We start from the raw sequence: 17598 nt of genomic DNA, 5'->3' as shown, positions 1-17598 counted from the left end.
ACGTGAGATGTAAATGTCACTGGTCTGCAGTCATTAGGTGAAGACACATACGTGACTTACATGACACGCATGACAAACAACTTTTTGTGTCTTGCCAGTTTGGAGACTCTTTTGTCAAACTCCCAATTAACTCTACCCAATGTTCACATAGTAGACATAGTGCCAGTTCAGCATGTGGCATTGCCAAATGACCTTTTGAATCATAAATGATTTATTAACCATCAATGAATCTCAATCAGTGCGTCAAATAAAGGGCTTTATTTTCAAAAAAGGATTTCTCACTTCTGGGCACAGTAACAGGCAGAGCAAAATTCAAACACCTAACCAGTAAGCTGAATGGTCTTCCAGTTTTCTGGAGCGGTGCATCTCAGCCTCAGCCTTCTCAGTTCTATACACTCCTTGTAAATGAAAGCCAGCAACAACAACAACAACAACAACATTTATTTCTATAGCACATTTTCATACAGACAGTAGCTCAAAGTGCTTTACATAATGAAGAATAGAAAAATAAAAGACACAATAAGAAAACAAAATAAGTCAACATTAATTAACATAGAATAAGAGTAAGGTTCAATGGCCAGGGTGGACAGAAAAACAAAAAAAAAACTCCAGACAGCCGGAGAAAAAAATAAAATCTGTAGGGATTCCAGACCATGAGACCACCCAGTCCCCTCTGGGCATTCTACCTAACATAAATGAAACAGTCCACTTTGGATTTAGGGTTCTCATGGAAGGACTTGAAGATGATGGTCATGTAGACTTCTGGCTTTTAATCCGTCCATCATTGTTGGAGTATCATGATGCTTTGAGAAGGTGGTGGTGACGCGGAAAAAGAAACAGAAGAGAGAGTAGGGGTCAGTACGGATTTTAGAGTCACCATGAATAGTTATTATGATGAATTGAACATACAGAGTATCAGGATTAAGTTAAAGTGAAGTTATGAGAAGGCCATGTTAAAGTAATGTGTTTTCAGCAGTGTTTTAAACTGCTCTACTGTATCAGCCTGGCGAATTCCTATTGGCAGGCTATTCCAGATTTTAGGTGCATAGCAGCAGAAGGCCGCCTCACCACTTCTTTTAAGTTTAGCTTTTGGAATTCTAAGGAGACACTCATTTGAGGATCTGAGGTTACGATTTGGAATATAAGGTGTCAGACATTCTGATATATAAGATAGAGCGAGATTATTTAAGGCTTTATAAACCATAAGCAGAATTTTAAAGTCAATTCTGAATGACACAGGTAACCAGTGTAGTGACATCAAAACTGGAGAAATGTACTCAGATTTTCTTTTCCTAGTTAGGATTCTAGCAGCTGCATTCTGCACTCGTTGCAAACGATTTATGTCTTTCTTGGGTAGTCCTGAGAGGAGTGCGTTACAGTAATCTAGTCGACTGAAAACAAACTAGTGAATTAGTTTCTCAGCATCTTTCAGTGATATAAGAGGTCTAACTTTACTGATATTTCTTAAGTGAAAAAATGCTGTCCTAGTGGTCTGATGAATATGCGATTTAAAATTCAGATTACAGTCAACAATCACCCCTAAGCTTTTTACCTCCGTCTTGACTTTTAATCCTAATGCATCCAGTTTATTTCTAATAGCCTCATTGTATCCATTATTGCTAATCACTAAGATTTCAGTTTTCTCTTTATTTAACTGGAGAAAGTTACTATTCATCCATTCTGAGATACAAGTCAGACATTGTGTTAGTGAATCAATAGAATCGGGGTCAACAGGTGCTATTGATAAGTACAGCTGTGTGTCATCAGCATAGCTGTGGTAACTCACGTTGTGCCCTGAGATAATCTGACCTAACGGAAGCATGTAGATCGAAAAGAGCAGCGGACCCAGGATAGAGCCTGTCTCTCGTATTCACGCAAATAAATCGGCACCGCAAGTGAACTATGATGCATAGTGCAATGAGAGAAATCGCAAAATCAACTGGAGTGTTCAAGCAAATTATTTAAAAAAAAAAAGATCTAAACCCGTTAAGTAGTTCTATCGTTTGCTAGCTAAGCGAGGTCAGGTACACACACTGAGGCTGGCGCGTGAGTGAGGAGGGCTAAGCCCACCTCCCCTCAGACTGCTGTGTGTCTTTAGTATTTATGCAAATAAATCAGTACCGCAAGTGAACTATGATACATAGCGCAGTAAGAGAAGTCGCAAAATCAGCCAGAATGTTGAAGAAATTTTATAAAAAAAAAAGATCTAAACCCGTTAAGTAGTTCTATCATTTGCTAGCTAAGCGAGATCAGGTACACACCCTGAGGCTGGCGCGTGAGTGAGGAGGGCTAAGCCCACCTCCCCTCAGCCTGCTGTGTGTCTCTCGTATTTGTGAAAATAAATCGGTACTGCAAGTGAACTATGATAAATAGCACAATAAGAGAAGTCGCAAAATCAGCAGGAATGTTGAAGCAAATTATATCTAAATCTGTTAAGTAGTTCTCTCGTGAAAAGTAGACATACATACAGACAGACAGATGTTGGATTTTATATATATATATATATATATCGAGATAACTCAAAGATTAAGTATTAAAATACTTTAAAAATTTGAATATTCAGATCATGAATCTTAAACCCACAGTAAAGTGCTCTACCAATGCAATATTCTTTATAACAGCATTTCTCAACCTTTAAGTATTTGCGACCCGAGTTTTCATAACAGTTTTAATCACGCCCCCTTTTATATTTTTTTGAAATGTAGATGCATATTTTATTATACCTACTTAACTTTTATCGACATTTATCTAACTCTATATTTATTGTTCTAGTATCAGAATGTAGTTTATGTTCATTTGTTTTGGTTTCAACAGATGTTTTTTCATATTTTTGATTCTTGTTTTCTGTTTTTCACATCTTCGTGCCTCCCTTTTTGTTACTTTGCGCCCCCCTAGGGGGGCCCACCCCACAGGATGAGAACCACTGCTTTATAACATTAGCAGGCGGTTTTTCATAATTTGGCAGCCACATCCCCATCAGATGAAGTCGTTCTTGCTTTCCATGAGTGAACAGAACTTTATAGTTGATGCAACTGTAATCTCCTTATCTCACACACTCCATGATCCTGCTTCATCAGACTGCACTTCTCAAATCTTAAATTGGTTAACTTTATAGAAGCTGTTTTAGCTTAGTAAAACTTTCTAGGTTAGTCAACACTATGTGTCTGAATATAGGAGATTTTATTTTTCTAATCAAGTCAACATTTGTCTCTCTAAATTCACCCATTAAGCAGCAAAATTGACCCAACACCTCAAAAAGGTCTTTAAATATAACCCGTGGCACAACTGGGCACTTCTGACCAGAACAACAACATTTATTTCTAGAGCGTGTTTCATACAAATGATGGAGCTCAAAGTGCTTTACAAGATGAAGAAAGAAAGAAGAAAAATGTAAAAATAAGATTTAGGCAATGCTAAGTAACAAAGAATAAAGTAAGGTCCGATGGCCAGGAGGACAGAAAAAACAAAACTATAAAAAAAAAAAAACTCCCAAGGGCTGGAAAAAAAAAACAATCTGTGGGGGTTCTGAGGCCACAGGACCACCCAACTCTCACTGGGGACACAGTCTGATCCATCGTACTCCCACCTACAAGCCTTCATTGGCCAGGCCAGAAGTTCTTGTGTGTGTTCTGGGAGTAGTTGTAGTTATGTGTAAGCCAGGGTCCCCCCCACCTGGCCTAAGTTGAAATTCTTTTTCATGTAATTTTCAATCATTTTAAAATTTTATGGTGATTCCTATGTATTTGTGTCAGTTTTTCTAATTGGTTGGCTCCTTTGTGTTTTCTGCCATTTCTCTTGTGTTTTGTGGGTGGTTCCCTAAGAGGCGGGGCATCCTTTCAATCTCCACTGAGTGGCTGCTCTCAGCCCTGTAAAGGATCCTGGGAACTGCAGTCCTTTTTCAGTAAAAGTTTGAAATCATTTTGACCTTTTCATTCATTCATTCATTTTCCACTACTTGTCTGAGACCGGGTCATAGGGGCAACAGTCTTAGCAGTGAGGTCCACACATCCCTTTCCCCAACCAACTCATACTGTTGAATCCTGAGGTGCTCCCTGGTAATCTGGGAAATATAATCCTCCCAGTGAAGCCTGAGTCTTTCCCAGGGTCTCCTCCCAGGTAGTCATGCCTGTAAAATCTCCACAGGAAGGCATCTGGGATGCAGCCATATCACATTCCCAAACTATCTCATTGGGCTCCTCTCACTGTGGAGGGTCTTGATCATTCTGATCCTGTAGGTAGGATTTACTAATGGGAGTATATTTTATTGAAAGGTTGGGAACAGAGCTTCAGTTTTGCTGGGGTCCTTCTTATGTAAGTGTGTACACTACAATATGGATTATAGGGTTTGGACACACAGAGATCAAAAATGTAAGAATGACCTGGCATAGTGGAGTGAAAGCCTTATTATTAATTAAATAGTTCTGCTATCAACCAAGACTGGGCTTTTAATTAAGAAAATTAGTTGGAGCCGAGATCTGCGCCAACCATGTCCCAATAAAACTGAACTTGAGGAATCCTGATCTACACCCTCATTTCTGCCTTATCGATTCTGAGTCTGTTTGGTGTCTGCACTTAACGCTGAAGTGACCACTAGAGGGAGCCAGACATTCACTTTTATCCTGCTGGCAGGTTGCCTGGCTGGTAAAGAAAGGCTAGGGTACAGAAATGGGCTCAAGACATGGTCCTGATAGGGGCAATTTAAGAAGAGAGGCACCCACAGTGGCATCACAAGATAATATGGAGCAGACTACTAGATTTTTGCAATCTTCATATTTCTTCTATACAACTGAGCATCTTCTCCTTGGGTAACATTGTTTGCTAAATTAGCACATGCCTCTCTCATTGATAAGTCCCTGTCTCTCTTTTCTCCAAAAGCTTTCTTTTTACAGCCTGGTACTTTTTAGCTCTCTGTGACGTGGATGAATAAGTCATTTATGGAGGTTCAGGCACAGTCATCTCTGCTAACATCTTCCTCACATGGCTGGATGAAATTAAAGATGCCAAAGGTGTTTTTTTCCCTGTTTTACCTCTTGTTCCATCAAGGATATTGATGCTTGTTTAGTTTGTTCTATTTTTTCTTCTTTTTATTTAAGAAACAAGTGATACAATTATATATATTTTGGCACCACCAGGGGGCGTACCAGCCACCCTATTCGACATAGACAGATACTGGAGATACAAATACCAGCACACAAGACTTCATTGTTCTTTTTCTTTGTGGGAAACGCCTTCCCCATTCCCCACAAGTATAACACAGTCCCACCAGCACAATATAGCACAACACACAATTCTTCTCTTTTCTTCTTCTCTCTTCTTTCTTTTGTTCTGTCTTTATTTCACTCTCTCTCATTCTCTTTTCTCTCCTCTATTCCTCCTGGTCAAGCTTCATCTTCCTCCTCCCAACTCTAGCTCACCGAGTAGTGTCTGCTGGTCCCTTATATAAGGCACCCGGAAGTGCTCCAGGTGTTCGATGATCTACTTCCGGGTGTGATGGAAGAACAGCCCAAAAGGGCTCAGTAATTGCTGCACCACCCTTTGGTGGCGCCCACAGATCCCAACAGTGCTGCACCAAACTCCAACTCCCATGGAGCCCTGCGGGAGTCCTAGGCACCACTACAACCCAGGGGGGCTGCCATCTCTCGCTCCTGGGGAGGTAACACTCTGGCCACGCTTGCTCCCCTGTCCTCCCAGCATGGAGGCATCCCAGTCGGGCAAGAGCAACAGCCATCCACCACAATATAAAGAAGTCACATGACAGGTTCACCCACTGAGTTCATAGTGGAATGCAATGTTAAGGAAAGTTTTGGGGAGAAAACGTTATGGAAGAAGATGCAGAATGTAGCTGTGAGCAATTGGAGATGATATGAGAAGAACCTTTGATGTCTGGGAAGAATTTCTTATTCTTTAGTCTACAGCAAAAAAAAACTTAATTAAATATTGTACAGCTTATCTAGAGCTAGAGGGGTTAACTGAACCACTTTCCTAGACAGCCATCTTGGTTCATGGAGCTTGTTGGCTATCAGGAGACTTCCTCACCATTGTGAATGAACTAAGGGCAGAGACGTCTATTTTCATAGTTTAATAAGTCTTGCAATCAGCTGAGAATACCGATAATCAGAGGTGCCCAATACATCTTGGAACACATCATGGAGGAATTGTATGAGGGATAGTCAATATTTGTCTGCACTGCCATCCATCCATTATCCAACCCTTTATATCCTAACTACAGGGACACAGGATTTTCTGATTATTTTGCTTGGTCTGGGTTTCTCCATGCACATGAAGATTATGTCATGTCTGTGGTCACTGTGGTCAGTTTTTGACCTTGACCAGTCAGTTTCTCTTTCTATTATCTTGGACATGGCTGCTCTGATTCCTGTTTGTACCAAAGAAGAGCAGCGAGCAGTAATCTTCTTTTAATGAGCTGAAGGTGTACCAGAGGCTTAAATCCTTATTGTGTTGTCAGAATCACATGTGAAGGCTAGTGGGAGCCAGTGAATCCCAAACCCCAAACACTAACACACAAGCTCAGTTCTGGGTACAAATGAAGGGTGGTTATTACACAAAGTACCCTTTAAAAAGCCAAAAACAAATTGTCTCTTCTCCTTTGTCTCCTGCACTTTTCTCCTCCAGTCGAATCTTGACTTCCTTCCTCCCAGCTCCAGCTCACCTGAAGAAGGGAGTGCAGCCTGTTTTATTGAGAACCTCTGGTGCCAGGGCTTTTGTCTGCTGGCAGCTCTTCTGGGTCACACGGAAGTCTTGAATAACGGGGAGTGCATCTACCTGCAGCACACTCATGTGGCACCCAGGGACCCCAGCAGGGTTCAACTTCAATTCCCAGGATTTCCTGCTGGTTGTTAGGGTAAGTCATCTTCTCTCTCGTCTGTCTCTCGATCAGGTAAGAAACCTTCCTCTCTCCTGGTCACGATGCCCGTCCATCTTGTATGGCACTCACACACTGTACAGACTTACTCAATGTGGTCGATGGTAGTGGATGAGAGTCTTGCTCCTTCACTGGCTGAACACCTTGTCCAATCATTTTTGAACCTCATCATTCATTGATAAGCTCTCTTCCATGGTACAACACTCTGTCCCTTTTGTGCAGAAGGCCTTCTATGGATTTTGTCTCCTGTTACACCTTGAGCCTACAAAAAGCTGCTCTTCTTTGGTGCTAATAGAGAGTGGAGCAGCCATGTTTCTTTCTGGGAAACAACAGGAGAACTTGACTGACCAGGATTGAAACTTGACCACTGTGACCACAGACACATCTTGTTTCCAAAAGTGTGAGATGAAAGCTCTCTAGCCAACACAAAGAAAATTATTCTAAAAGTACAGATAATTATTGACTTACCCTTGTTTAATAATGTAACATAACGTTATCAAATCTACTTAATCCTCTTAAAACAGGAAAGATTTTAGGAAACAGGCAATATCTACAGTATATCTATATCTCTATATATATAAAATCCAACTTCTGTCTCTCTGTCTGTCTGTCCGCTTTCACGAGAGAACTACTTAATGGATTAAGATTGGGTTTTTTTGTATAATTTGCTTGAACATTCCGATTCATTTTGTGACTTCTCTTATTTCGCTAAATATTGCAGTACGCTTGTGGCACCGATTTATTTTCACGAATCCGAGAGAGACACACGAGGCCGATGTTGTGGTGTGGTTTAGGGCCCTCCTCACTCACGCCAGCCTTGGGGCGTTCCTTACCTCCACTTAGTTAATGAACGAGGGAACTACTTAACAGATTAAGATCGTTTTTTTTCCTATAATTTCCTTGAACATTCCAGTTAATTTTGTGACTTCTCTCATAATGCTAAGAATCATAGTTTGCTTACAGGAGAGATATATTCACACTAATCTGAGACTGAGGCTATGGGCCCAAGGAGAGGGGAAAGCATGACATTAGGAATAGGGAGCCGGACGAGACCCTCCTCACAGTCCTGTTTCACTACTACACGGGTGGAGCCACAGGGGAGAGCTAGTATCTATACTAATAAAAGGCAAAGCCCTCACTGACTGACAGACTTACTGACTCACTAACTCACTCACTGACTCACTCATCACTAATTCTCCAACTTCCCATGTTGGGTAGAAGGCTGAAATTTGGGAGGCTCATTCCTTTCAGCTTACTTACAAAAGTTAGGCAAACAGTAACAGTCATAACTGGAACCTACTTATGTACATATATACCGGCCATAGCTTGCAGCTCCGTCGCCATATGAGGCGGAGTTGCGTCTCTCATGTAATTGAGTGCCTGCCCATGTAAGGCTGTCCGTCAGCGGCAATCCAATAGAAACACTCTACCACTAAATATTCACGGGTTTAGGGCTGTGCTTATGGAAAAGAAGATGAAACGGTCAGGGTGGTGTTTGGCACAAACTCAGCAAAACTGCAAAAGAAACTTTTAAGTGCCGGGTCTTAGCTAACATTAAATAAAGCCGTGGACATCACACGAGATAGCACAAGCAGAGCTCAGAACCTTCGATGCATGTAGTCCGAGCGGCTCACGTGAACTGATTGTGAATGCAGTATGCACACAAAAAGCAAGAGCTCCAAAGAGCACTGAACAAAAAAGCATTACACAATTGAGAAGGCAGCAAAAGAATATGAAGCGAGTAACGGATACAAGCATATTCATAAGTGCAGCTACTGCAGAAACAAAGCACACGGTGGAAAAAGTCAATGTCCAGCTAAAGGAAGACAGTGTAAAAATGTGGTAAATTGAACCACTTCACTAAAGTTTGCAGGACTGGGAAAAGTAAACCTGTGCATGCAGTGTGTGATGTCTCAGATAAAGAGGAAGACGAGCTGTTTATTGATGTAGTAAGAAAGGAATCGATGAATAAAACCTGTTATCTTTACAATGGTTGACAAACACGGAATGTAACTTGAACACAACACATCCTCCAAATATGAACCTGATTGAAAGAAATAATGAGAATCAAATCCTTGATGACAGCAACACTCATAACAGTCACAAAACAATTACATTGACAATCATGTTACATTATTTTTAAAATGTTCCCTTTTCTTTTTCATAACTTCTTTAACACAATACTTCTCTGCTGCGAAGTGCGGGTATTTTGATATATATATATATATATATATATATATATATATATATATATATACTGCTCAAAAGAATTAAAAGAACACTTTTTAATCAGAGTATAGAATAAAGTCAATGAAACTTATGGGATATTAATCTTGTCAGTTAAGTAGCAGAGGGGGTTGTTAATCAGTTTCAGCTGCTGTGGTGTTAATGAAATTAACAACAGATGCACTAGAGGGGCAACAATGAGATGACCCCCAAAACAGGAATGGTTTAACAGGTGGAGGCCACTGACATTTTTCCCTCCTCATCTTTTCTGACTGTTTCTTCACTAGTTTTGCATTTGGCTACAGTCAGTCTCACTACTGGTAGCATGAGGCGATACCGGGACCCTACAGAGGTTGCACAGGTAGTCCAACTTCTCCAGGATGGCACATCAATACGTGTCATTGCCAGAAGGTTTGCTGTGTCTCCCTGCACAGTCTCAAGGGCATGGAGGAGATTCTAGGAGACAAGCAGTTACTCTAGGAGAGCTGGAGAGGGCCATAGAAGGTCCATAACCCATCAGCAGGACCAGTATCTGCTCCTTTGGGCAAGGAGGAACAGGATGAGCACTGCCAGAGCCCTACAAAATGACCTCCAGCAGGCCACTGGTGTGAATGTCTCTGACCAAACAACCAGAAAGACTTCATGAGGGTGACCCAAGGGCCCCATGTCCTCTAATGGGCCCTGAGCTCACTGCCCAGCAGCATTCGCCATAGAATACCAGAATTGGCAGATGCACCACTGGTGCCCTGTGCTTTTTACAGATGAGAGCAGGTTCACCCTGAGCATGTGACAGAAGTGAAAGGGTCTGGAGAAGCCATGGAGAACATTATGCTGCCTGTAACATCATTCAGCATGAGCAGTTTGGTGGTGGGTTAATGATTGTCTGGGGAGGCATTTCCATGGAGGGTCACACAGACCACTACAGGCTTGACAAAGGCACCTTGGCTGCCATTAGGTATCAGGATGAAATCCTTGGACGCATTGTCAGACCCTATGCTGGTACAGTGGCTCCTGGTGCACGACAATTCCTGGCCTCATGTGGTGAGAGTATGCAGGCAGTTCCTGGAGGATGAAGGAATTGATACCATTGACTGGCCACCACATTTTCCTGACCTAAATCCAATAGAACACCTCTGGGACATTATGTTTTGGTCCATCCAATGCCACCAGGTTGCACCTCAGACTGTCCAGGAGCTCAATGATGCCCTGGTCCAGATCTGGGAGGAGATCCCCCACAACACCATCTGTCATCTCATTAGAAGCATGCACCGAAGTTGTCAGGCATGTATACAAGAACACAGGGGCCATACAAAGTGCTGCGTACAATTTTGAGTTGCTGCAATTCAATTTGGGCAAAATGGACTAGCCTGCCACATCATTTTTCACTCTGATTTTTGGGGCGTCTTTGAATTCAGGGCTCTGTAGGTTGATCATTTTCATTTCCATCAAACGATGTGGCATCCTTTCGTTCCTAACACATTACCCAGTCTATATCAGTATAGATATCCAGGAGGATTTCTTTTTCCCATTGAGATCTGATGTGTTTTCAAAGTGTTCATTTAATTTTTTTGAGCAGTTTATATATATATCTATATATATATATATATATATATATATATATATATATATATATATATATATATATATATATATATATATACCCCGATCTACATACTGTCAAATTATCGAACCACATGCCGTAGCGCAATGCAAAAGGATGACGTCCAAGGTTCAATTACCGAGAGGGGGTGCAATGAGTGTATATGCCTGATAAGCCCAGAATTAGCATTATTTGACAGTAAAACTATTTCAATATATATACACACATATATTATATATACACACATATACATATATATAAGCGCTTCCCGATTCATTTTACCCTAGCACCCCTTGTGATATATGAGGCCGATTTCGCCCCCCCTTGGTTTGAGAAGAAGTATGAAAAAATATTATATACACAGAAAAACAGATCACCAATTGAAGCTTTATAAATAATGGATACTTTATTCGCCATCAATAATTGTTTTTTTAAAGCCATACTCAGTGTAATCCTCCTTCCATTTTCAAATTTTTTCATGACTAGCCATGTTTAATTGAATGGTAAAAGAGTAAGAGCGAAGCGACGGTGACTTATTGAGGCAGGCAGGCAAGAGCACAATAGCACGCGGGCTCGATGTAGTGTGCGTCAAGTCAATCTAAAATGCGTGGTCAGATTCGAAAAAATACATCTTTTCAAGTTCTATTTGGATATAAGTAGGTTCTATTTAGTCGACAGAAATATCTTTGGTAGGAATGTAAGTTGAATTTAGTCTTTACATTTCTATGGTGAAAAAAATGTATGCAATGATGACTAAATTTAACTTACATTCCTACCAAAGATATTTCTGTCGACTAAGTAAAAATTCCTTATATTTAAAATTTAAATAGAACTTGAACAGATACGATAGTTCATAATATCCACGCAGACTTGCACGTAAGCGCGGAAGTCATCCGTTTTAACAAGCAGCGTATTGCACTGATACGAAATAGCCTGCCCATTTAATTATTTAGGAATGGATAGATAAATTAAGATTTTGTACAAATAATGTTTTTCATTTATCTTCCTTGATGGATTCTGGCACCCGCAGCAACAGCTGCTCGCACCCCAAAGAAGATATATAGAAGTCTGCTATAAGGAAACTCTGGTCTGATAATGGGAAATACAGAACTGAAATGCACAAATAAGATCCTGCCATAAGTAGTTGGGAAATCTACGTAAATGCTACATGTTAACTACACCTTCAGCTGACTTGTTGGTATTTTTATACAAACTGTAGTCGGTCAAGGAGACAATCAGTGATGAATGTGAGACACTGAAGAATCAGATGTTCAGATGACTTTATTATTACAGAGGCCTTTAATAATTTGGATTGTACAGATTTTGTTTCTTAGGCACGCAAATGATTGTGGATTTTCAGAAACAGGCATTGAGCCAAAGACTGTGTTAAAATGTCTGGCAATTCGGGGTTTAAGTGTGGAGGGGAAAATATGAGGGGACTTTCTTTTTAATCATTGATCACTTGTAAAAAGTTTCCAGACTGAAGAAGAATCATCGGTGGATAAATTCTGCTCCACCCTGACCTTCTGTCTGCTTTTGGCATCCTTCGTGGCCTTGTCTGGTTGATTTTTTTTTAGCTCGTTTGTAAACAGCCTGATCTCCTCTTTTGAATGTTTCCTCTTGACTTTTTCAGAATTTTGAAAACCATTGCCTACCATTTTTGTATTTGATTATTTGAACTGGAATACAGATTTCTTAACAAAAGCTAAGGAGTGTTTATGAATTCTTCTTTTTTTAATATTTTCTCCCGTGAAGCCATATTACTTTCAGACATTTTTATTGTGCAATTTCTAGCCTGTTGTGAGGTGCACATTATGTCAGTGGTTCTCAAACTGTGGGTTAGGCACCCCTAGGGGGGCGCGAAGTAACAAAAAATGGAGCGAACATGTGAAAAAAAGAAAACAAGAATCAAAAATATGAAAAATACATCTATTGAAACCAAAACAAATTAACTTAAACTACGTTCTGATACTAGAAAAATAAATATACAGTAGAGTTAATAGAGATAAATGTCAATAAAAGTTAAGTAGGTATAATAAAATATGCATCTATGATATATTAAAAAAGAACAAATTGATATCAGTGGGCTCCTTTCAAAAAAAGTTAGGAGGGCGCCATTAAAACTGTTATGAAAACTCAGGTCGCAAACACTTAAAGGTTGAGAAATGCTGCATTACTTGATGCTCTTAGTTATTAAAAGCTTGTTGTCAAGTTTACAAATGAGGTGTGAAAGCACACAGCGATATTTTGTCTCTGTCCATTTATATAAATACACCATCTGTTGTTGTGTGCCTTTCTAACTGCACTGAAGAATGGAAACTGAAAGATGGCTGTTTACCAACCATGGACATGAGAGCAGGGTGCACAGCACTGTCAGAACAAACTCACCGTGGGGCGATTTAGTGCTCAATGCCTTCCAACATGTGTACCCGAGCTCTCAACTCAACACAACTCAACTCAATTTTAACTTTATTATTCCATACAGTGAAATTTGTTTGTTTTGTGCATCTACAATAAGCTTTCATAGACATCGGCTCTAAATCTAAAATTACAAGGAATCACATACATTCATATATTAAACATATATCAGGGAAAACAAGTATTGAACGAATGAAGAAAAGGAGGTGTAAATAGGCATGGAAAGCCAAAACAGTAGCTGAAATCTGTCAGTATTGAGAATGCAATCCTGATAGCCCCCTATCAGTGCAAATATCAGCTGGTTTAGTCCTAATTGATGGCCTATAAAAAGCTTTCTCATTCCCAAGTGTCACACACGTGCACATGGGAGGCAGCTAAAGGGCTTGAGTAAGGGCAATTCTGAATCAGACCGGGATGTGGCCGAGTGCACTGACTCTTTTTCTCCCTTGCCTACAGACCAATCACGGGAAATCCCACCTGGCCCTTTTGAGGTCACTTCCAGGTACGAGCCTATGGAAGAAAACTTTGCTGGTTCCGGCCCCTATGATGTCACGTCCAGGCTCGAGCCTATAGTTGAAGACCCTTATGAGCCAGACTCCTCTGACCTCACTTCCTGTCTTCCCCTTTAAAAGCCTCCACCTTTTCCCTATTCCCTCAGTTCTGTTTTGATGGCATTGGTGACAGACATATTTCTAAACTTCTGAATGCTTAAGTGAGTACCATTGGGGCCATAAACTGGAAGTGGAAAGAGCACAATTCCACCATAAACCAGCCAACACTAGGTGCTTCTCGCAAGATTTCTCTCAAAAGAATAATCAGAAGAGTTGTCCAAGAGCCAAGGACCATTCATAGAGAGAGCTTCAGAAAGACGTGGAATTAACAGGTCTAGTAATACACCCCACGGCCATGGCCTCTTCAAATGCTCACCGTGCAAGACTCCACTGCCGAAGAAAAAGCATGTTGAAACTCATTTAAAGTCTATGCACAACATTTGGACAAGCCAATGAAATACTGGAGGAATGGAGTCTGATCAGAGGAGACCAAAATTGAACATCACCCCAAAAACACCACACCATCAGTGAAGTTTGGAGGTGGGAACATCATAGTGTTTTTATGCACATGGCACTGGCAGACTTCTTGTAATTGAAGGAAGGATGAATGGAGAAATGTAGAGGGACATTCTTGATAAGAATCTGCTGGTATCTACCAGGATGCAGAAGATAAAATGAGGAGGGACATTTCAGCAAGACATGGATCCCAAACACACAGCCAAGGAAACTCTCAATTGGTTTCAGAGAAATAAAGAAAATGCAGCTGCTAGAATGGCCCAGTCAGTCAGCCAATTTGAATCCGATTGAAAATCGATAAAAGATCTGAAGATCAGAGTTCATGGAAGAGGCTCCAGAACCTTCAAAATGTGAAGACAATTTGTGTAAAAAAATGGGCCAAAAATCACACCTGAGCAATGCATGCAACTCGTTTCTCTGTACAAGAGGCATCTTGAAGCTGTCATTACCAACAAAGGCTTTTCTACTAAGTGTTAAATAAATTTCAGTAAGCGCGGTCAATACTCTTTCTCTGCCTCATTCCATTTTATTACACACTAGCTGTGTAAGCCCGTGCTGTAAAAAGCCCAGGGCTCCTAGAAACCATGGATTCTGGCACTTCAATTAATCAGTCTCATCAATTGTGTATTAGCGGCTCCTCATCTGTTTCGTTTTGCCGATGTGCTCACCTCCATTGTCTATCAGCAGCTAAGTGAGCTTCTCTCTCCATGGAGGTTTCCTTTTGCCAGTATGCTTACCTCACTTGTGTATTAGCGGCAGCGGTTTCACTTTGGCGACAGAGTCACTTTCTTTGAGCTTCAAGCTGCAGCCTCGCACTTTCGGGGCCGGACAGACAAATGCACACACTTCAACATGTAGACGTTTATATCTAAGATAATTTAATTTAGGGACGTATTTGTATTGATTTCTTTATATGTGTTTTTTATTTGGGTTGTTACCAACATCTGGTGTAAATTTCAAGTTAATAGCCCCATTAGAACCATATTTCCTGAGAAAAACGTTGACACATTCGATACTTTTTTTCCCCACTGTACATACATATGCAAATACATTTACTAAAAAACTTTGCACCCATTTATATATTGCCTTATACAGTATAAATATGCCATGTCAGAGATGGCCGCATATTACACTGACCTGTTCTCTTTAACAGCCTAATAGCTGATGTAAAGGTCCTCAGCTCCTTCTTGCTCACTAAGGGCTGCCAGTGAATGGCATCTGGTGATGCCATCTCTGCACAATGTCAAATCTCTGTTCAGACTCTTTTCATACGTACCTCCTGTCTCTGTGGCCTGAATCAACTCGTGATTCATTTATTTTGAGGTAAAGTAGGTCTGGCAGACATGATGGTGCTGCACATGGTTGTTGGCTTATTGGTACGGTAACTGGCTGAACCCTCAGTGTTTCATATGGCCTGTACTATTCATTGTATCAACAATCATGCCATGTGCCAGGTGATGGTGTCTACCCATTCAAATTCTTCCATCTTTCTTGGACCCCTAGAGTGCCACACATGATATTGTGCTCTCAGTTGTGGAGCACAGCCTAATGCTCGTAAATGCAGGTGGAGGGGTCTTGATGTGTCAGGTGGGAGGCTGCTCTACCAGCCAATGAAGTTCTGCAGCATCGTGAATGTACAGTATATGTACTGTATGAGGCTGATAAACATTAGCTTTAGCATGTGAAAGCACATTCACAATTGATAGTGATTTATAAAGGCAAATTGTGCCAGGTTTTAAAAGTTCTATAAATGAGGCCCCATGAGTGCTGCTTTGAAGTACATCTTGGTCAGATAGAGGCTGCATCCCAAAAGTGTACCACCTAGAGTGACCAGAAGGCAGTTTAGACTTGTATTGTGACCAGGAGTTGTAAATAACTGGTGTCACACACACCAGTACATGAGGAGCATCCCCATGACAATGCTGAGGGGTAGGTAATGACATCAACACCAGTGTTTGATAAAAACGTAGTTTCTAAAGGAGTCTCTTCTTTTGTCTGCAGCCAAGGGTACGCAATTCACTGAGGTCACTTCTGCTTCTGTCCCTGATATTCTGCCTCTTCTACACTATGGGATGTTTAAAGAATAGGATTCCCAGAAGCCAGCGTTCAAGCCGATCCCAAGACAGATGAGTATGGAATTCTGAGACAATTGAAACATATTGATTAGCCTGAGAGGAGTTGCAACATCCAATAATACAGTGTCTCCGGAATTGTTTCTTTTGCCAGTTTTTCCCTTTTACAGTAAACAGAGTGCCTCTCTGCCTTAAAACCCTTTATTTTTTCCCTCTTATCTATTCATGTTACATTTGCCAAGGACTAAAAAGCAGGAAGTTAAACTAAACCAAAGAATGAAGCTAAAACACTGAACCAGAACTATAGTCAACAGAATGCAGTGGCAGAATATGAACAGGAAGGTTCAGTACGATGAAAGTACAAAGTCTTTTAGAGAATGCGTAAATCTCAGACAATCAGGAGTGAACAGCACGTGGTGAGTCACGTACTGTAAACTTCTAGTCTTCTTTTTATGGCATCCATATCTCAAAATTGCACCTCCCCGTGTAACAGAAAATGGTCCCAGAAAGGACAAAATACTTTCATCCATTTTGAAACATATTGAAAACTCAAAATCAATAAATAAAATAAATGAATTCTGCCAACTTAAAACCTTTAGTTAAATGTATGAAATCCTAAGCAGAGTCTTGAAGAACATGAAAGAAATTTAAAACAAATCTAATTCACTGCTATAAAAGTTTGTGCCATTGCTATCTCTACACTTTTTAACCAATAAAGCCCAAATGAAAGCCTTCAAGACCAATCCATGTCAACCAATGTCTTTTTCGTCTTCTTCTTCTTCTTCTTCTTATTCCTTGCTGCTGTTCTTTTGTCTGGGGCCAGCTTCTTTGCTGAGGCTTTTCTAGGATTGAAAGGGAAAGGAGGAAGGGAGGAAACTCGAGGCGGTCCCAGTAGGATTCATGTTATGTTAGGAAAATTCCCAACAGTCACATTGCGGATGGAGAGCAGCTAAAAATCTACCTTCCTTGTAACTGCAGGTCAAAAGACCCTCATTTACATTACAATATACGAAGTCCAAGAATCGGGGTGACTGGATTACCTGCATAAAAGTAGGCTGAATAACGTGTGGAGGTCCGTGTTAAAAATAGGAAAGTAGCCCGAAGTCAGAGGATTATGTGCGCCTGTAGTACCTACCTTATGGAGCCTAATATATAGGCAAAAAGTTGAAGGGAGCAGGCAGTCAGTTAGGAGAAGCCCTCTTTGCATCTACTGTAGGTAGCATCAAAGCAGGTCTTGTTGCCAGTAAAAAGGGCAGGATACATGTCCATTATCTATACTAATAAAAGGCAAAGCCCTGACTGACTCACTGACTGACTCACTCATTGACTGAC

The sequence above is a fragment of the Polypterus senegalus genome, chromosome 1 (genome assembly GCF_016835505.1).
Source record: "Polypterus senegalus isolate Bchr_013 chromosome 1, ASM1683550v1, whole genome shotgun sequence".
NCBI classification, from domain to species: domain Eukaryota; kingdom Metazoa; phylum Chordata; class Cladistia; order Polypteriformes; family Polypteridae; genus Polypterus; species Polypterus senegalus.
The sequence above is the reverse complement of the archived record's forward strand: the minus strand, read 5'-3'. Positions refer to the sequence as shown.